Source organism: Neopsephotus bourkii, unplaced genomic scaffold, assembly GCF_033783945.1.
Source record: "Neopsephotus bourkii isolate Nb327-2 ecotype Australia unplaced genomic scaffold, CSIRO-AGI_Nbou_v1 NB_196, whole genome shotgun sequence".
Classification (NCBI taxonomy): Eukaryota; Metazoa; Chordata; class Aves; order Psittaciformes; family Psittacidae; genus Neopsephotus; species Neopsephotus bourkii.
The window spans coordinates 7,408,433-7,429,726 of NW_026900709.1; the positions used below are offsets into that span (position 1 = coordinate 7,408,433).

The window sequence follows — 21,294 nt, forward strand, 5'->3', positions numbered from 1 at the left end:
CAGAACTGATGGGCAGTGGTAGAGCAGTTGATGTCATCTACCTGGACTTGTGTAAAGTGTTTGACACTGTCCCACACAACATCCTTGTCTCTAGATTGGAGAGACATCAATTTGATGGATGGACCACTCGCTGGATAAAGAACTGGCTGGATGGCCGCACATAAAGAGTTGTTGTCAATGGCTCAATGTCCAGCTGGAGACCTGTAATGAGTGGTGTCCCTCAGGGATCAGTGTTGGGACCGGTCTTGTTTAGCATCTTCATTGCTGACATGGACAGTGGGATTGAGTGCGCCCTCAGCAAGTTTGCCGACGACACCAAGCTGTGTGGTTCAGTTGATACGCTGGAGGGAAGGAATGCCACCCAGAGGGACCTTGACACACTTGTGAGGTGGGCTGATGCCAACCTCATGAAGTTTAACCATGCCAAGTGCAAGGTCCTACACCTGGGTCGGAGCAATCCCAGACACAGCTACAGGCTGGGCAGAGAAGAGATTCAGAGCAGCCCAAGGAGAAGGACTTGGGGATGCTGGTCGATGAGAAAATGAACATGAGCCAGCTTCAGTGTGAGCTTGCAGCCCAGAAAGCCAACCGTATCCTGGGCTGCATCAAAAGGAGCGTGACCAGCAGGTCGAAGGAGGTGATCCTGCCCCTTTATTCTGCTCTCGTGAGACCTCACTTGGAGTATTGTGTGCAGTTCTGGTGTCCTCAACATAAAAAGGACATGGAACTGTTGGAACATGTCCAGAGGAGGGCCACGAGGATGTTCAGGGGACTGGAGCACCTCCCATATGAAGAGAGGCTGAGAAAGTTGGGGCTGTTCAGCCTGGAGAAGGCTGCGTGGAGACCTCATAGCAGCCTTCCAGTATCTGAAGGGGACCTATACGGATGCTGGGGAGGGAATCTTCATTAGGGACTGTAGTGATAGGACAAGGGGTAATGGGTTTAAACTTAAACAGGGGAAGTTTAGATTGGATATAAGGAGGAAATTCTTTCCTGTTAGGGTGGTGAGGCACTGGAATGGGTTCCCCAGGGAGGTTGTGAATGCTCCGTCCCTGGCAGTGCTCAAGGCCAGGTTGGACAAGGCTTTGGGTGATATGGTTTAGAGCGAGGTGTCCCTGCCCATGGCAGGGGGGTTGGAACTTGATGATCTTAAGGTCCTTTCCAACCCTAACTATTCTATGATTCTATGAAGATGCACAAGAGATTTTAATGCATGTTTTTAGTTATATTTTCCATTTAAATGATCCTAAAAATCAACAACTAGCAACACCCTGTGCTAGTGCAAGAGAATGAGAAAGTGCAATGGACTGCAAAGAGGTGAAATTCTGTTGTTTGAATTTAAAAAAGACAGCATAGGCAATAAGCAGCTTGCTGGACGCATACAGCACCCTGGATTTTAATTGGCTGCTGTAAGAAGCTTGTGATAGAATAGATTTTAAACATTAAGTGGAAGTTTATAATGTTCAAATTACATTAATGCAAATAAAAGTACTCAAAAATTAAGTGACATGAATAGAAATGCCTTCAGTTTTCACCCCACCATGATTTTCATTCTTTTGACTCCCCTCCTTGTTCAGATCATTCAGATTACAAATATGCTCAGTAGAGAGTTTTCTAGTAAGTAGTGATGTATGTTGGTTTGATTCACCTAGACTGTTTTGTCTAGTAAGCATAGTCTGTTTTAATAACAATGCTCTTGCCGGAATCTGCAGTTATTTAGAAATGTATTAGTTTTAAGGTTTTCTAAAAAATTCAGTCCATGAAGATATCTGGGCATAAGCTTTAACTGGCAAAATCTGCAAATTTTCAAGTTTGCTGTTGCTGTTATTTGAGGCTCTGTGTGTACCTGGGAGTTCAGCAGGATATCAAGGGGCACTGGCCTGATCCTGCAAAACCTCATTCACTGTGGGAAACAATAGCAAATACTTTGGGATGAATCAGCAGATGTTAACATGTATTTTCCTCAAGTTTGCACATTCAAAGGACCCTTTCCCAAAATTATTTTCACTACTGCATTTAAGGTATTCCACTGTGTCATTTCTCTGGTACTTAGGAGATAGTACAAACCCAAGGGCCGAGGAGGAAGCAGGACAAGAGCCACTTTACCTGGCCTGTGGGCCTCTGGCCATCTTCAGCTTTCTTCTTTGCCATTCCTCTAGGGATTCCTCAGAAAGATGCATCACCACCATCAAACATGAAAGGAAGAAGTGCCTATCCCATTTCAGCTGTCTGCTCGCAGCACAGGGTTGCATAGGACCAGGCCATGTAGAAATGCAAAGCTGCAGGCCCCCCATGCTGCTGCAGGAATTCAAGCATCCTCTTTGTGTGGCATCTTGCAGTGTGCAGGTGATAGCAAGGAGCTGCAGCGAGGGTAAGTCTGCAGCTGGACAAAGTGCTGGTGTGTCAAAGTCTCTCACTTGCATCCCAGCACAGCTCAGTCATCATGGCTTCCAGGATTGGGGCTTTCCAAACCAGGCCGGCTAATGCTTCCCAGGGCTCTGCTCCCCTCATATGGGGACACCATTGTGACATGACCCTTTGGTGGAATTGCTTCCACCTTGCAGCCTCCCTGGGCAGCAGAGTTGACAAACACTGACATTTCCTGCCTTTTGGTGTGCTGGCTGCTTTGGCTTTCTCTCAAGCTGCTCCACCCCCAACATGGGACACAAACACAGTTCACCTGGCAGCCAGTTACTTTAGGCCCCACAGGTAAGCACCCTCTCCCGTCTCCTGAGGAGCTGTTGGGAAGTGCTTGGCACCACAGAGATGGCGGTGAAGAGGTGCCTGTGTTTTGCTGAGGAGATGTCAGCCAGTGCCAAGCTGAGGAGAGGGATGTCTGTGCTCTGCTGAGATGGCTGACAGTGCTTGCTGAGGAGATGGGTGCCTGTGTCCTGCTGAGGAGATGGCTGCCGGTGCCAGCTGAGGAAATAACTGCCAGTGCCATACTGTGGAGGTAGGGCTTGTGCTCTGTTGAGGACATTAGTGCCAGTGCCTCCTTAGGAGGTGGCCTCTGGTATTTGCTTGGGAGATGTGTGCTGCCTCACCTATGAGGAAAGGATGTTTTCTTCCATGAGATTGAAATGCCCCTGCTGCCAAGATGGCTGCCAGTGCCCTGCAGAGGAAGTGGTCTTAGGTGCCTGCTGAGGTGATGGAATGATGCCTTGCTGAACAAAAATGGATGCCAGTGACTCTCTAAGGAGATGGATGCCAACATCATTCTGAGGAAATGGCTGCTGGAGCCTGCTGGGGAGATGGGTGCCTGTGCTTGCTGAGGAGATGGTAGTTGGTGCCTGCCAAGGAGATGGTCACTGCCTTGCTGAGGAAATGGATGCTAATGTCCTTATGAGGAGATGGTTGATGATGCTGGATTGCTACTGGTGCAGCAGGAGGAATTAGGTAACTCCTGGGTGGTGTGTGGCAGCCTCAAAGGGCCCTCAGGTGGTCCAAATGGCAACCATCTTTGGGGGGGTCCTTCAGGGGTAAAGCTGATTCACACAAGCCCTTTATGTTCACCATATTGACAAAATGAGGAGAAACTTTTGTTTGTTGCTTTGCTGTGTGTTTGAAGAGTCCATTTTAATAGCATTATAAATCCTTCACAAAGTAATGAGCAACTATATGGAGAAAAATACTGGAGTGATCTCACAGCCTACATAAACCAGAATGCACTATTTACCAAAACAGGAAAGGCAATGGTGATAAGCCATGCCAAACAGAAATGCTTTTTCAGGGCTGCTTTCTTCAGACTGTGATTTACAGGAAGTAGTTGAACTATTTGAAGTGATTAACCTATTTAATGAATTGAGTTTCATACTTTTCAAATTGTCATTGAGTATGCTCAGAGTTTTGTAAACATACTTGCAATTATTTCAGAAGTGGCTGATAAGAGTTGTCACCCAGTACGTTTCTCATTAATTGTTTGCTGCTCTGCTTTGAAAGCAGACTGTTGTATTCTGTCTGTGTGCTTCATTGCTCAAGTCTTATGACATTTGCCTTGAGCTCTTGGGCCCCTTTTTCAGCTTGCTGTTTGAACACTTCTTCCAGAAATATCCATGTGAGTATGATATATCCACGTACACATGGAGATATAAGCCATGCTTTAGCATTTTTAACTTTTTTTTTCTTTTTAGTTATAAAGCAGCTAGTGTGAATGTTTGCAGAATAATAAAAGAGTGTCTGAATGGAAATGGAGCTACTATTAAAAATAAGCCCATTTGTTTAAACACACATCTTCCGCCTTTCTCCTCCAGCTTTCATTCAAGTACAGAGGTATTAGATACTTGACCCTTCTCTATCCAGAAATAATACTGACAGTGTTAAATAGACGCATTTCTACCATTCAGCTATGTGATCCAAATGTTTTTTATTAATGTAATTTGATGGACTGCTTGAAGAGGCTGTGGAGCTCCTCCTTGTGCCAGTACCACATTGTTCTGGGCATGACTCTTTGGGAGCAGCAAAGAGAATGCTATAGAAGCCATTGCTTTTCCTCCATGGGCTAATAACATCAATTTGTATGTGATAAGCCATACGGTAAGATTCTGGGGTCTGCTGTTTTCATTACACTCTGAACAACTCACAGAAAATCTAGAGTCCTTCATCATCACTCTCTGTGTTTATATATATAAATAAGAAACAGACAATTCCTTTCGATTAACTGTAGCTCCCAGATTGCAGATATGTTTTTCATACTCATTTCCTTTCCCAAACACTTTTTGTTTCAGAAATTAAAAGCATATGAATTCAAAAGTATCTTGGAGAAGCAGCCAAAAATCAGGTCAGAGGCAGACTCAGATGTTAGAGTCTCTATTACCACGTTTGAGTCCAGGAGATAAAAATCTGGCTAAGTGGCTTTGCATTCTCCAACTTCAAACAGTGGTGTTAAAATGTAGCACAATTCTTAGGATTCCTGAGCAAAGCAAGGTTATGTCTCCTTCCTTTGCTTTAACTCTTCTCTTCGAAGTCCTGGAGTCTTTGAGGTGGGGTATCTTATTTTACTGGTTGCTTTATAATGAGGAAAAAGGGGTTGTGTTGTTGGAGTTAAATATCACTTAAGAGCTTCAAAGCTCCTGCTTTGAGAGGAGGGTCTTTGACTTTACATCTGGGTGGAGGACACACATGGAAAGGGTTACCATGAGAAACAGTCTTTCCCAGCTGCTGCCTGTCTTAAATTACTGTAGCAGCAGCAGCCACAGTTACTTACTTATGCCAAACATTGTTTTTTTTGGCATATTTCAGCCTGCTCGGTTTCTTGCAGGAATTCCCACAAGGGTGGAAGGGATTTCCAACTTGTTGAAACCTCTTTTAAACAATCTGAGATGGCTCTGGCAGTTTCTATAGCTTAAGTCAAGACTGAAAAATGGACTTCCAAAGTCCACAGCCATGTTAAGTATGAAAAGGGACTTGCATGAGCTTGTGTAAACAGTTGTCTCCACACTTTGAGTAATTCTCTTCTTTTTCTGAAATGATAGATACCCACCTTTTGCATCAGATGTCTGTGTGGCTTAAATAATGTGTAGTCATTGTTCTTTTATCTTTTATTTATTATTGTCAATATTGCTATTCCAACAAATAATTTTGGATTTTTCTTTACTTCAGTCTTGCTATTTTTTCACAAGCTCACTAGACAGGTAGGACAAAAAGAAAAGCCCAAGCCCTGCTCCTCTTTGCTCTAACAGCTTAACAATGGAAATGTGTTTTAATTATATTCAGCTCCTGCACAAAAGGCTTAGTCACTCAAAGGTAATAAGGTGTAATGGCTTCCTGCCCCACAGAGCGCTCAACCTGCCATACAGCTCCTGCTCTGAGGCAGCCATGTGATGGAGAGAGTGGGGAAAGGACCAGCAACAGTGGCTGTGAGGATAATTGTTAGCAGATTTGAGAGCCTTAGATTTCACTTTGCTTCTTTGAAAACAACCAGGGCCCCTTTTACGGCATTCAGGGAAATTTCTAAAAGATCAGCCTCCTACTCCAAACAATTATTAGCACCATGTCTTCATTATGTTAGCTGTAATGACAGTTATGGTTCCCTTTGATCTTCTGGTGCATGGCCTGGCCTGTCAGATGGCACCAGCCTGCAGCTGGATGCCTAGGCGGGCAACAGTCTGCTCTGTGATTCCTGTAGACTTGCTAGTCTAGTTTGGATCAAAACCTGAATAGAAAGAGGCAGGTTCCCTCCAGTCTTTTAGACTCTTACTGTAGAGGTACTATAGCTCTGCCTGCTCACTGCAGGCCCACCGCAGCCCAGAAGAGGCTGGGTTGAGGAAGAGGCACATCCCGCAGTTGCCCATGGCAACTGTAATCTTATGGTTTTGCTATATTGCAGTCCTCTGCAAAGCTAAAGGCTGATGGCTCCAGCTTTTGATGAAAGTTGGGCAGGGTTGAGATATCGTTTACTGTGGGATGGAAAGAAATGGGAATGGCAGAATGGGCTCTAACAGCAGCAGGTTTTGCTGTCCCGGCTCCACTGCAGCCAGCAGCATAGAGAACAGCAAACCCAGATCTGCAGGATTTTTCTATCTGGCTTGACTATCTTACTTCAGCTACCTAAGAGCATCCTAAACCTACTTGGCTGGCTGTCCTTGGGTTGAGAGGTTTCAATTTCACCTGTGTTACAGGGTAGCCTTGAGCTGGCTCTTGACTCAGCCTTTTGATGAATTGGTTTTCCTTCTAGTTCAGGCATCTGATGTGAAATCTAGTTAAATTGGAATGTCTGACTACTCTCTCACTTTCACTCTTAATCTTGAAAGGAAACAGGAGGAAATTGCTCTTAGAGTATACAAGTCAGGAACCACTGTGGGAAATTGTTTTGGCTGGATTTCAGAAGGCCAGACTAGATAATCAGGGTAAGCCTTTTAGAAATCTATGAAACATCATGATGGAGGTACTGGAAATGGGTTAAAGTTAAATCCTAGTGAAGTCTATTTCTTTTTTAATTTCATTTTTTATTTTTTTTTTGGTAAGTAAACCCTTTCTTGATTACAGTAAATGCCTTCTTAAGGGATCAAAAGAATGATTTTAAAGGACACTGCTTACTCACCAAATTCATTATGGTAATGCCTCATCATACTTTGCCAAGCTGCTCTCTCTTTTATCTGCTGCTGCGGCCTTTTGTCTGTTTCTGCAGTTAATCTACATTCTGTTGGTGTCAGGTTTTTTTTCAGCTTTTGCATCTCTGTTTTATTTGATATGGTAGTAACCCTATGGAATTACAAAATCTACTTTTGAAGTTGATTTCATTTTGAGATATTAAAAAATTCTCTATTATGAAAAATAAGGAGCTCTTGATTAATTATTGATAAGGACATTTACTACTTTTCTAATCTAATAGTGTAACCTAGTAAATGCTGCTTCCTGCAATGTAGCATGCTACTCTCACACTTAAGCTGGGATTTATTTGTATAGTTTAATGGCTTTGTCTTCTTTTGATAGAAATGTTGTGATAATTTGTTCTTGTCAAACAGTTTGGGTCGTGTTATATGACACACTCCATATGAGTCAAAATGACAAAAATTGACAAAAGCCTTTTTCCTCAATATCTTCAAATTACAGCTTTCCATTGTCAGATCACTTTTTTTCTAATTTATTTTTAGTGGATGTTAGTGCTTGTGAATGGAAGTGAGATTGACAGCCCTAGACACTCCTGCTTAGTATGAGAAGAGGACCTTGACAGACAGCTTGAAATATGATGCAATGACAAAAATCTGTAAGATACTGTAATTCCTGGCTATGAACTATACCCAAAGGACAGCTTAGGTCACAGGGGTGTGAGAGTACTGTAGCTTTAAAGAAATAAATGACTCTGAGTCAACCAATGAAGTAAAATTTTAGTGAAGTGCATGTGACAGTCTGTGTGGATACAAATCTCCCACAGTATGATTAGAGGTGGACTAATCGGTTTGTTTGAACAGATTTTTTGTCATAGATACTTCATAGGAGATCTCAGAGAAAAAATTCAATGAAGCAGTAATAACAGGGCAATTGCAACTAAACATACATGAGCTATTTGAGCATGACAAAAGGACAGGGGTTTAAAGCAGCAGTTTCCCAGGGTGCAAAGCAGTCGTTCCTGCTAGCTCATCCAAGAGGAGGGGTGACTAATTAGCATGAAATACTCCTAATGAGAGTTAATCTAAGAAGAAACATGTAAATCATTAAGTAAAAGACCCATGATAGCTTGGAGTTCAGTGACCATAGGGATACCGAAAACTTAATAGTTGAGTTGGCATTTCATTTTAAGACAAGGATTTTTTTCCAAGAAGTTGACAATACAAATCAGGAAAAGTCCTTTCACATAAAGAAGGATCTGGCTGAAGAGTGAAAATGACAGGGAGGAATAAAATACGTGACAGCAGATGAAGGTGGTGTTGGCAAACACAGAGCAGAACACATGTGATTTTGCTTTTCCCTCACTGCACTTTATGCCCAGGATGGGTGACCAGAAATGAACAGAGTTCCACACTGAAACATGCCATTAATTTATAGAGTGGTATTACAAAAACAAACAAACAAACAAACAAAAAAAAAACCCAAATCACTTTCTTTCTGTCCTGTTTCTCATTCATCATGAATGTTACTTTCTCTTTTTGAGCAATGACCAGATGTTTTCCACTGAGATCGTCTCAAAGATACCTAGGTTGGTTTGTTTTTTTTTCTCCCAGAGTAGTTACAGCTAATTTAAGACCCAGCTGCCTTGTTAAACCTGCCAAGGTCCTAATGGAAAAGAACAAAAATGTGTGTGAGGTTCAAATCCTTTCTTCCAATTTCAAGCTAACTCATTTGAAAGCAGTGTTACTGTTGGCTGACTGGAATACAGGAATAGACTGGTTTACTTCCACATTTAGGATCATGTAAAGGGAGTTACTCCAACTTAAACACATTCATAAGTCCTACAAGTTGGTTGACTCCAGGAAGAAATCAGATGTTCTGGAAAGCTAGAGAAACACAGGAGATGAGGCAGCTTTCTAGCAACTTGGCATCCCACCAAGATAAGCTAATATTTTGGAATTACTTTGGTACTCTGGTAGAACAGATTTATTTATGATCTAGTCTGCATTTTGCTGGGTTTGGAAGCATATATATCTTGAGAAGTCTGTGGAGAACTCTGTGGACAGTTTCAGCTACAAAGGGCTTGGAGTAGCAGTAGTTTGGGTCTTTGTAATAAAACACATGAATTTCATGAAGCTCCTCTTTCCTCATTTTTTTCCCTTACAAACTTTCAGCTGAGTTTTGTGCCTGAAGGGCTTATATTAGGGTTACACAATAGACTTTTGCCACAGTTATGTTGTTTGGACACACCATCCTAGACAACATTAGCTTGTAACATATTTCAGCCAAAACTGTGCCGGCCATTGTGGCTGTTTCACAAGTGTAATCTGTAGCAGGATCATTTCTTATAGTACACAATGTGTAGTATACACTGGTATTCCAGTGTGTAGTAAAGATATAACCTTACAGGAAGCAATAGGCCAGGCTCTTTCAAGCCCGGTAAGACAATGTATTTTTTAAAGATCTGTAATGCTGAGGGAAGGAGCAACTAGATGGTATTTAAACGTGCTCTGTTCTTTTGCATGCCAATAGTATCCAGTATGACTTTTGTGGGATCACAACTTCACATACATACAGTGCTATCTTAGTCTTGGGAGTAAGTTTAAGGATCTGTTCCAGATTCTGGACATTGTCCAGATTTCTGGAGTGAATACCCCTGCAGTGCTACATACATGATATTGATTCATGAGACACACTGTAAAATCTTTTTTTCTTGTTTTCAGAAGGTCTGCTTATAACTGTAGGCTGTAAACAAGGATGCTGGAAAAAGAAAAACAATGTGCAAGTCTTTTAGCAGCATTAAAACAGATCCAGAAGAGTTCTGGGGGCAGGAAAACCGGAGGGAAAATGCTGTGATGACAGTGCTACTGCACAGTGATATATTCTGCCTAAGACAAGGGGTAAATGTGTACCTTAGGCCTCAACTCTGAAAGACACAAGTGTATTCTGTACCTGCTCTTTCCCTTTGCTTGCCTTTAGTTCTTTAGAAATTATTAACCACTAGACTCAGTGATTTAATGAGCTTTTAGACTGAGACTGTGCTTTCCCACCTGTGGTACATCCTTTTCTATCTGCATTTGTGTTGACACACAAGTTGACTGACTATGTGTCATCAGCTCTTGGTGGAAGATACTTTCCTGTGTAATCTGCTAGCAAAGCTGTTCTTGTGAGTGTTGCCTATCACATTTCAGTCAGGAAAATGAAGAGGGTCTGTGAAAGCCTGTCATTTAAGCTGTGTTTTCTCACCTAGCTAGTTTTGAATGAGGCTGTTCAGGGCATGCTCATATGAACGTCCCAGTTGATACACATGAGCTCAAGAAGATAGCATGACTTCACATGGAATGTAATGGGGAAGTACTGATGGGAAATGTAAACTGTGGTTTCCTTGGCTACCATCCCAAGAGGACGTTTTTGTTTTGGGACTTATCCTTCACACACCTATGTAGGCCAAAAAAAGAAATACTGGAGGAGGGCAGGAAGGGGTAAAATGAAGTGCTATATCCTCACACAGGCTGCGTGTCTGCCTGGTAGGGTCTCAGGACTTACTCACTGTTTCCTGTCTGAAACAGAAGCTGTAAATCTGAGCCTTTCCAAGCAAGAACATGTGTGTCTGCTGCATTTGGAACCCTGGCAAACCCTTGGCTACAGTGTGCTGCAGACAGTCCTAACACTACAGCTCATTATAATTTTGTTGAAGGGGTAGGGGCTGGAAAATCAGTAGTTTTACTATGCCACTGTCTTTAGAACTGACCCTCTTTACTGTTACCAGGAAAATCAAACTGATGAGACAGTCATACATGGCAGGTTTCCAGCTCTATGCTCTTGGGGTGGGAAGGAAGGATTGCCCTTTCCTTAGGGAGAAAGAAGACTGGATACTTTCCAAGAGGGAAGGAAAATCCTCCTGTGACCACTGTGGAACCCTTAATGAAGCTACCTGCTTCTGAAGGAAGAAACTTACTGTAAATACAGCAAGGCAGAGATAGGAGAAATAATTATATTATAATGGGGGACATTCCCTTTCCTCTCATCAACAAATATAGTATTTCATCATCTACATTCAACCATAAAAGGCATTTATGCTTCTCCCATGCACACTAAATAGGAACTGTCTGGTTCATGTGTTTCTTGGAGTCAGAGGACTGATATATCTCTGCTCTTGTAGTTCTAATTTCTTACCAAGGAATACACTGTAGTAGCAAACATGCCAAGAAGGATGTATCCAGGTGGAAAGAAAGGACTGAAGCACTTAGATTGCCCAGGTCACAATATCACTTGGGAAAAATATTGTGTCATCAGGGTTTATCTGCAGTTGTAAGTAATGGAGTTGACAGGATCTCTCTGTTTTCTCATGTGATGGTTCAGTTTTAAACTAGCAACAGGTCTAGAAAATCAGGCATCCAGTCAGGGTTTTCTTCTTTTTTCTTGCAAGCTATTGCAAATAGATAATTAGTGGGAAGCAGCTGTTTTGAGCTTGCTAGGGGGAAGAACATGTTCTCTCCGATATATCCAGACGAAAACTTGGCACAAAGGCAGAAGTCCTGTTGTCCACTTTACTCCAGACTTCAGGGTGACTTAAGCAAGGATACATCTGTTCTGCTTTGTTTCTGGTTCTTTCCTGCGCAGTAGATGTCCATCATTTAAGGCGCTGAATATCTTGAATTAATCTCTATGTACAAAGGCATTTCAGGCCTCTTTATCTGTCTGTTCCCTCATATGCTGGCTTCTATGAAAGGGCTCACAGTGCAAGTCTGGCTGAGGCAGTAGGCTATGCTCAGTTATGCTCCAAAAGAAATGCTGTGATGCTAAACCATAGATAGTGAATTTTGTAGTGGGGCTTACCCATGTCTGTAATCTCATGTATCCTTTACTGGGTCAGGGAAGAGGCCAATCCAGAGAGATATGAGGGGCCCTAGATAAAGACAAGCTCTGCTATGGTGGGTTAGTGACTCAGGCACTTACAGTAGGTGAGATCTGCCTTGTCCAATATTATAGTACATGGCTACTAAGAATTTCAACCTTAGTGCACCAGGGCTGTTTGGATATCCAGGTAGCTACAGCCCCTCCTAGGGAGAGCATGAATTTCTGTAGGTCTACTCTAGAAACTCGCATACCAACAAACCTCTTCCCAGAACCAATGGCCAGGAATGCCTTTGAGCTTTTGGGTAAAGGAAACAAAATCTGGAGTTAAAATACAAAGGAGTACTGGGCTTTTTTTTCATTCTCTGTTCTGTTTAACTGGAGCTCAAGCATTGTTGATGATGAATAGTAAACTAAACACAGCTTCAGGTATGTAATAACATCTGTATTTCTCATCCCTGCTCCAACTCCCTGCCTCCTTTATTCCTTTTTGCCTGAGCAATGAGCATGCTTTCAGCTGTGAAGTGCTCTGTTTCAACATCAGCACTTGTCACCAAAGCGATTTCTGGTCATATTTGGCCTTGATCTCTCATTTAGTGCTTCCTAAAAACCAGAACTGAAGCTTCTTAAGGAGCCCTTTATAAATAATGCTGAGTGGTGATTTAAGAAGAAGGGGTAAGATAGAGAGGAAAAACAAAAAAAAGGCATTTTCTTCCAGTGTCAAGTGGTGCTTCCATATTTTAATGGCTTTTGAAGTAAGGCAGTCACTGTTGCTTGGTCCCAGCTAGATGCTAATTCCTGCTGAGAATGCCTTGTGGCAGCTTTCAGAGTGCTCTGGAGCTGACTCTGTACTTGTGATTCAGAGCAGATCAATTCCTTTTCCTTTCTGCAGTGAAATTTGGGTTCCATTATAGACATGAAGGTCCTGCAATGTACTGGCAGCATTACAGCAGCACAGCATGCCAGGCACCAGAAACCAGTGCAGTATGGTAGCTGGGGTTTGGATAGATACGTTAAAAAAAAACAAAGTGCAAAGAACAGATCGTAGAATAGCTAAAAGTCTCTTTTCTTTATTTGGCTGGTCTTACAGCAACAGCCATGAGGGCTTTCTTGTCCTTGGGGATATCAAGTCAAGGTTGAAATATTTCTTCTTTATTTAAAACTGTGGCCTACTGCATTTTCATCCTACACCTATTCCTCTACTACTTGCTCTTGCATAACCATTTAGCCCCAGTTCATTCAGCAGTGATCAGTTTCAGCTTCTCAGATAGTGGCATCATGGTGATCCTGGGGAAGTCAGGCATACAGTCTTACCTATTACTGAATAAAAGAGGATTATTTGTCTCTTATTAAATGCAGGGTCAACTATAAAATATAGAAGGATAGGTCTAAGCTGTAGGTCTAGGCAGCAGTCAGGAGTGTATTGTCCAAGTATTTAAAACCTAAAGTTCTGAGAAGAATTAAAGTATTACTCCATCCCACAGCTCCATCACTGGATACCCACCCCTAGAAGTACTTCATCTTCACAGTGGTGCTTCTTCATCTTTTCAAGCTTTTCAGCAGTGAAGTAGTTAGTAATATGGTTTGGAATTGGGATCAAATTGGATTGGAAAGGAGTAATTAATAGCTGGCATTTCAGGCTATCTGCAGACTCAGGATGATACTGTAAGTGATGATACTTAGGTTGCTTCCTTGTAGCTCACTTGTCAATTGTTACACCTAGAAGCATGCTTAAAAATGTAAAGTGACAGCCTGGTGTACAACTGAGACATCTGGCTGTTCCCCACCTTTCTTCCCAGAAAAGAGCTTGCCTTCCCTTTTGGGAAGTGAAATTTTGTGTTCTATGATAATTATGACCATTTTCTGGCCCACTCAGGCTAAGAAGTACTTTCATATTGATTTCAAAGAACCCATGATTTAGGCTTCTTTCATACTAGAAATGATGTCTGCTTCCACTTTAAACTGATAACATTTGTGACTTCAGAAGCTCATATTCAATACTAGGGATTTTATTATCTGGTCAGTGCTGCATTAAAATAACTGAGAAAGACAAACTGTGCAGGAGAATTCTTCTCAGGCAGAATCGGCTTATATTTCTCTTCCCAGTGCACAGAGCATGGTCCACTAAGCTTTTGAACATCAAAGCATGAGACACTGGTGTCTGCCATTTAAAAGCAGCTGTTCCCCTAGGAGAGCTAGGGAGTGGTGGACAGTAGTGCTGGGATCAGATGTGCTATCATGTTAATGGCTTGAATTTGCAGCATGGTGTGGTGCAACAGCCTGCAGAGATGCTCTAGCTCGTGGTCCCTGGAGAGTATTTGGAGAAGTCAGAAGGGGGAGCAGAGTGTAAACAAGCCCCATTGGAAGTAAGCATAAAAGTAAAACAAAATAGACCAGGCTTTGTAGTTAAAGACAATGCAAACTACACTGAAAAATGCAAGACATGGCATTAGCCTTAGCCTGTCACTGAGAATGTCTGTTTTGTTACAGTCATCTCCAAGAAAAGTCTACTTGCATTAATTTCAGTAGTAGCCTTTGCAGGGCAAGCTCATCTGCCACTGAATTTTTAACTCTCAAAAGCCTAACAAAAACAAAAATTAAAAAAGCCACAGCCCCTCCTCCCTGTGCTGTTCATCTGCCCCCCTGCTCTTCTTCCCTAATGTTTGCCTTTAAGATGATGATGAAATTGCATTCCACTCCAGGCAGCAAACCCTTTGGAAATATATATTCTCCTTTTTTCCCAAATGTGCTACAGACATTGTCTCACAATCTGTAGTAATTATCTTGACAGGTCAATTATTAAGCAAGAAATTAAAAAATTAAATTTAAAACATGATACAGGAGCTTGGCTGCTGGTTTTTCCTTTACTGCTACTTCTCTGCAGAATGCTCTTGGCACCAATTGACCTGGGAACTGCATTGCACCAGAAAGGGAAATTATCTTCCCCTATCTGGATGCCAGAGGAACAACAACCTCTAGGGAGAAATTTCTCTCTAGATTTGTGGGCATTCAGAGCAGGAACAGGACCTGCTGACACATGGCTGATTATAGTACCCTGCCTAGTAAGCTGAACAGTTACTCCTACTGGCCTGCCTGAAAGAACTACCTACTTAGGAAAAGAAACTTGGCATGGAAAAGGAAGAGAATGAATGGAGATAACCCTTCTTGCTTTACTGAAAGGACTTAAACAAACGTGAATTTCTACTTATCTGGGATCTGAACAATTTAATAATATCCACATATCAAACCTTATAAGGGTTTTTTGAAGAGTCCCTTTGAGCTTGTAGGTTAGTAATATGTGAGTAGTATGTACCTGGAAGATTCATGCTAACAAGTAAGCTCTTTGGGGGAAGTAGTTCATCTGTTAGTTCGTATTTCTTGCAAAATTGACATTAACATGCATTATTGTGAGATAAATACTTCAACACATCATATAAGCAGCTATCGAAAAAGGTACCAACTGGAGTCCTTAAGCTTCTCCACTGATGGAGGAACACAACATAAGGAAGAAATTGGGTCTTCAAGGTGCCTTTCAAGGCTGATTGAGAAACTAGCTTGACAAAGAATCTCCTGAAATCTTGTTTTCTGCTCTGCTCTGCTCCTCTCCTGGGTCCTGGGATAATTTGTAATTCAAGCTTGGAAAGAATCCTATGCTATTTCCTTCAGACTTATTCCTTCCACATGTGAAATCTAGTAATTTAAACACCTCATCTCCTTTCATAACCGAGGCAAGAAAAAATAGCCAATGATCACTGATTGAATCCATATTTCCACAAAGTTCCAGTTATTTTGTTTGATGTTTAAATATAAATTTAAATTAAGGTAGTTCAAGGAATAAGTACACATTAACAAAAAAATACAGATCGTTGTGGCAAATGAATCTGTGCTAATGAAGACTTGCAAATAAATCCCTAAAAACCTACTGGCCTCATTCCTGGGGTGTGATATCAAGCAATGAATTTGAAACCAGAGACAGACTTACTAGTAAGTGCTGGTTCAGCTTCACAGGGTGGGAAGCAGCTCAGAATGAGTGATGATGTATTTTGGCTTAAAGCTTTAAGAAAAGCATAGGATAAAGACTGAAAATAAGCTCCATTACCTAATTACTTGGGGCTCAGTGGGAACTCAGGATGCTCTGTGAGTAGTATTTTTCAAGCTTACAAGAGTTGAACTCTTCCTCACTAAAACAAATCATGCATCTCCTGTACTGCCTCATGTTGTTAAGGGCCTAACCATACTTCAGATCTTTGTGATGCTATACTCCTTCCCCATTCTTAAATACTGAGGACTGTGAAGGACATAGCAATGGTAGAATTAAAGGTACCACAGTTCAAATCTGATCTGACTTGCTTTCAAATAAGTCTTTGAAACGAAAAGAGCAGAACATGCATCTTGGAGTTGATGTTTTAGGCTCTCTGCAAGCTCCAGCAGAAAATGAACTGGTTACATCTGAGTTATGTTTTCACATTTGGTTGAGGTTGGGTTTGGTTTGGGTTTGGATTTTTTTTGTTTATCGTTGGGTTTTTGGTTTTGGTTTGTTGTTTTGGTTTTTTTTTCCACAAGCAGAACTGCTACAGAAAACGGAAGAATGCTGAGACTGAAAAATACCTGAGGAAGGCCTGAGCATTCTTTACATCTTCCATGAGAAAGAGTAGCCAAATGACAAGTCAAAGTGGTTGCAAACGGAATAACTTTCTTGATTCTAAACTGCTTCCACTTTATGGCTAGACAACATCTCTAACTTCAGAAACTTGTACTCTATTCTAAGGATGATTTTATGTTGTGAGTGTTGTCATTACAGTACAGGAAACTGAAGAAAGCAGTAGAGGTTTTCCCATGGAGTTAAAGTCTCTGTTTCCTTGCCTCTACTCAGATTTTTAAAGCAATATATTTGATGACCAGGGACTTTTTGAAACCAGAGGGGACACTGGCTCATTCTGTACAGATTGTTGAAACAATGAAAATACCATTAATTGCAGCCACATTGTAGAAGACAAATGGGTAACACTGGGGAGCTGAATTTTAGCCCTCTTCCTCCACATGGCATGTTTCCTGCAGCAATTCCCAACTGAGCCATCAGAGAAAGAACAAGATGCTTTTCCCTGAATCAGCAAAGCCATTGTGTGCAAAGCACACATTTTATGTGTGCAAATTCCCAGGTTTAAAACAATCCATTTTTCAGCTGTTGGCAGTTGAGGTGGAAGGCACATATTCTACCTGCCACCAGCTTTCTCCTTCCTTTTCCACACTTGTAACTGTACTTTCTCTTACTTGATCTAGCAGGGAAGTAGCAAGTACAGTTCCAGTAAGTAAAACACTTCTAAGTTATATCTGTCTAAACCTAAAGCAATTTCCAAACCCATCTCTCCAGACCCATTTAGTCAGTATGCAACAGACTGGTGTGGAAAGTAGTCTGTATTGTGTGGTAAAACTCAGTGCCTGCCCTTGGAGAGATGGAAAGACTGGGTGCTCATGTACAGTGAGATAAGGACCTATGCAGTGCTCAGTGCAGCTGCTCACTGCTCATTTCTGTTATAACACTCTCCAGCAGAACAAGCAGAGAGAAATGGTGTGTTGGCACAACCATGCTTTCTGAAGTCCCAAAGCAGCCCATAGAGAGGGTGTCCATGACACTGAAGCCTTGCAATAATACTAAGGAGATACTGAGTTCTTTCCTGATGCACAAAACTGGGCATGCCTAGCACAAGATTTGTAGAGACATGTGAGTATTTGAGTTACTCAGCATTCATGGATATCCTCAGGTCTTCCCTACAATGCAAAAACTTCCTTGCTAAGCATTAACAGCCCAAGTTATATGTTGTGTATTCTGCTTGCTTAGGCAGCTGCCTGGCTCTTAGGCTGAGTGCTGATTACTGATAAGCCTGCCAGGAAGTACATGGAGTCCCTGTACCCAGGGCTTTTACAAAGGTAGAGCGGACAAGATCTTCCGCATGCTCCATCCACACAGAAGAAACCCAGGAAAACCTGGTAGTACTGCTTCTCAGCAACAGAAGCAGCAAAACTTATTCCACCAAACTGGGCTGAAAGAAAGAAATTTATAAGCAGGAATGCAGGTGCAGCTGGCACATTACTTACCATTTTAAAAAGCTTTGTCTGTTTTACTTACCTGAAAGATTCCAGTGGGTGAAGACTTTTCCTGTAGTATCAGAGATCTTGGTTCTACTTTGACTAATCTTTCTAATGATCTGTTTAACCAATACAAAGTTCAGTCTATCTGATGTATGTCAAGTGGAGAGCCTATTTAACTTTGCATTAATTATGGCTGGAGATAGTTACGACTGAGAAGATACCAAATCACAGTTCATTGCAGTGAAGCTTCAACTGCACCACAGATGAAATAGCTGTATAAATCTCCTCTGTTACCAGCTAAAAGAAGAAAACACATTCTAATAATAAAGAAATAAAAACATCCCTTGTATTAAAGCCTGACCACCATGACCTTTGTGCAATGCATTATTGACAATTCCGTTAACATTTATTTAAACTTAATTTCCCAGAGCAGGACATGACAGAAAGCAAGAAACATTCATTTCAATTGTAAAACCTTTCACTTTAATGCATCTCTGAATTAATTGGGCACAGCCTTCATTTCAAGTGAAATAAATGGGCTGATAATTGATTACGACCTCAGGGAAGAGCGAGATCTGGTTGGCCAGGAAAAGTGACCTATAAAAGGTCAGGGTTTTTTTCAAATCGGTTTTTTAATAAAGCATCTTGATGAAGAAATTATCTGCAAGGCTTAGATGAAATATTCTGATTTGATACCTAACTTCTGTCAAAGAGAAAATGGGATGTGATGTGACATAATTCTTGGAAAACTTCAGGTCCCTTTTGAAAGATGTGAGTCCTCCTCTGAGGCCAAATACTAGTGTCCTGGGTTCAGCAGTAGCAGTCATTTTTTTCCTTCTTGGTAGCTGGTGCAGTGCTGTGTTTTGACTTTCGGGCTGGGAACAGAGCTGATAACAATGATGTTTTGGTTTGGCCAAGGGCTTTGAGAGCCTCATGCTCTGCCAGGGAGGAGGGAAGCTGAGAGGAAGCAGAGACAGGACACCTGACCCAAACTGACCAAAGAGGTATTCCATACCACAGCATGTCATGCCCAGGATGTAACTGGGAGTGACCCAGAAGGGCTAAGGGGACTGCAGGGTGGGAGGAGGTATTGGTCGGTGCTTGGTCAGGCTGAGGGGGCGAGTTATTAGTCACCTGGTGATGAGGTGGTGTATTCTCTTCCCTTGTTATTTCCTTTATCATTATTATGATTGGTGGTAGCAGTAGTGATTTGTGTTATACCTTAGTTACTAAACTGTTCTTATCTCAACCCGTGGGAGTTGCATTCTTTCTGATTCTCCTCTCTGTCCCTCCAGGAATAGGGGGAGGGCAAGAAAGGGGGGGGGAGGGGGGGGCGAGTGAACAAGCTGTCTGGCTGTGGGTTAAACCACAACAACTAGGCTTTGTTATGCTCTGTAACCCAGCGTGGTTTTCCTTACCTTACCTTTTCATCTTTTGCCAAGAGAGGCCTGCCAGGCCTTCCCATCTGCTGAAGAAAGGCTCATGGAAGGGAGTTTGGTTGGTTTTCTGTCCTGCCTATTATGAGTACTGCTTTTCCCTTCCAAGGTCTTCTCTCCAGCTGGACCTTTAGCTGAGAGGCTGAGAAGAGCAGACAAGGGATGCTGATGCTTACTGTGAGGCTGATGGTCACACTTTCATCCATGGCCAGGACATTCACTTTTGGAGCAAGACCCTCTCCTTATAGCTGGACTGTTCAGACTGTTCTCAATTCTTGTCCCTCTTCCAGCCACACTTTTAGAGTACTGTGCCCTTCCCTCAACACTCTTGTGCTGACACAGCACTACAGCAATTTTGTGAATATGGGAGTACTACATGTTCCCAGGTCAATGAAAACCTTTCAGTGTTCTGACTGATAATGAGTCCTTGCCTCACTCTGCCAAGATGGCTGTAGCTTGACCACTTTCCCTGTGTCACCAGAGGAAAGTGTTTCCTCTTCTTGTGCTGCTGACTCAAGTGTCTATCCTAAGTTGACTGATTATTAGTTCATCCTGGTGTTCTGAAAGCCTCTGCCTCTCTATGAACAGATCCAAAAAGTACTGACCAGGCTTCCTGCTGTGCTGGTTAAATCAATTAGAGCACATCACTTCAAGGCATCTCTTCCTTGGGCTGGATCCCAGCTAATCTGTACAGAGATAATAAAACACTGATGCCTACCTGATGGACAGTCTACCTCTCATCCATAAAGGGGCTGCTGGAAACATGGTGTTTCTGGAAAGTCTTCCAGTGCTGATGACCACATACCTACAGCAAATGCTTATTTGGCTCCTGGTTATTTTGTAATGATGTGTATTGCACTCTTGCTGGAATGTTTTATCAGCACTTGGGTTTCTCAAGAGGAGGTAAAAAAAGGCTTTCAGTGGATGAGCAGACAGCCTGGTGTAGCTCCTGGAAATGTCTATTTTTCACAGCAGAATTAACTATGTTGTTAGTACTGTCATCCTCAACACAGCACAAGAGCTGTCCTCTTCAAAGTATTTCACTGATGAAAAGTAGTTACTTCTGCTTTACTGCAGTGTTAGTTGTTAGGCTCTGAGAGATTCAAAACCTCTCATTTTTGTTTGTGGAAGCTTCATAAAGACTGACTACATTTAATCATGGATCCAAACTGGAGTCGTAAATTCAGCTTTGTAGATGTTGGAGATTTTAGACCATCAGGGAAGTGATCATCCCTTTGTACTTGGTGCTGGGTCAGGCTGTACCTTGAATCCTGTGTTCAGTTTTGGGCCCCCCTCAATAAGAAAGTCGTTGAGGTGTTGGAGTGAGTCCAAAGAAGGGCAACAAAGCTGGTGAAGGGTCTGGAGAGAACATGTCTTATGAGGAGTGGCTGAGGTAATTTGGGTTGTTGACCCTGGAGAAAATGACGTTCAAGCGAGACCTCAAAAGGAGGTTGTAGTGAGGTGGGTGTCCATTTCTTCTCCTAAGTAGCAAGTAATAGGACAAGAGAGGTTTAGATTGGATAATAGGAATAATTTCTTCACCAAAAGGGTTGTCAAGCATTGGAACAGGCTGTCTAGGGAAGTGATGGAGTCACCATCCCTGCAGGCATTTAAAAGACTTATTGAGATGGAGCTTGGTGATGTTTTAGTGGTGGGCTTGGTAGTGTTAGGTTATCAATGGGACTCAGTGATCTGGGTATTCTCCAACCTAAACAATTCCATGATTATGTGATCCTGAAACTCAGTTGAATGCCTTATGCTTGTAAAGACCCACAATCACAGGACAAACTGTTGTATCACCTGAAGATGTTAGTTCCTTAGAGTCCTCCAGGAGAACAGGAGGCGTGCCCATGCACTCAGCAGC

At 42.1% G+C, this 21,294-nt stretch overlaps 1 long non-coding RNA gene across 1 annotated transcript in view; it reads left to right on the top strand.

The window, feature by feature from the left end:
* Nucleotides 1–1,010, top strand: part of LOC133225799 (uncharacterized) — a 145,655-nt gene extending 144,645 nt beyond the window's left edge. The window contains exon 2 of the long non-coding RNA XR_009729285.1: nt 932–1,010. This is a non-coding gene — a long non-coding RNA (uncharacterized LOC133225799). The remainder of the gene's footprint in view (nt 1–931) is intronic.
* The last annotated feature ends 20,284 nt before the right edge of the window (nt 1,011–21,294 follow it).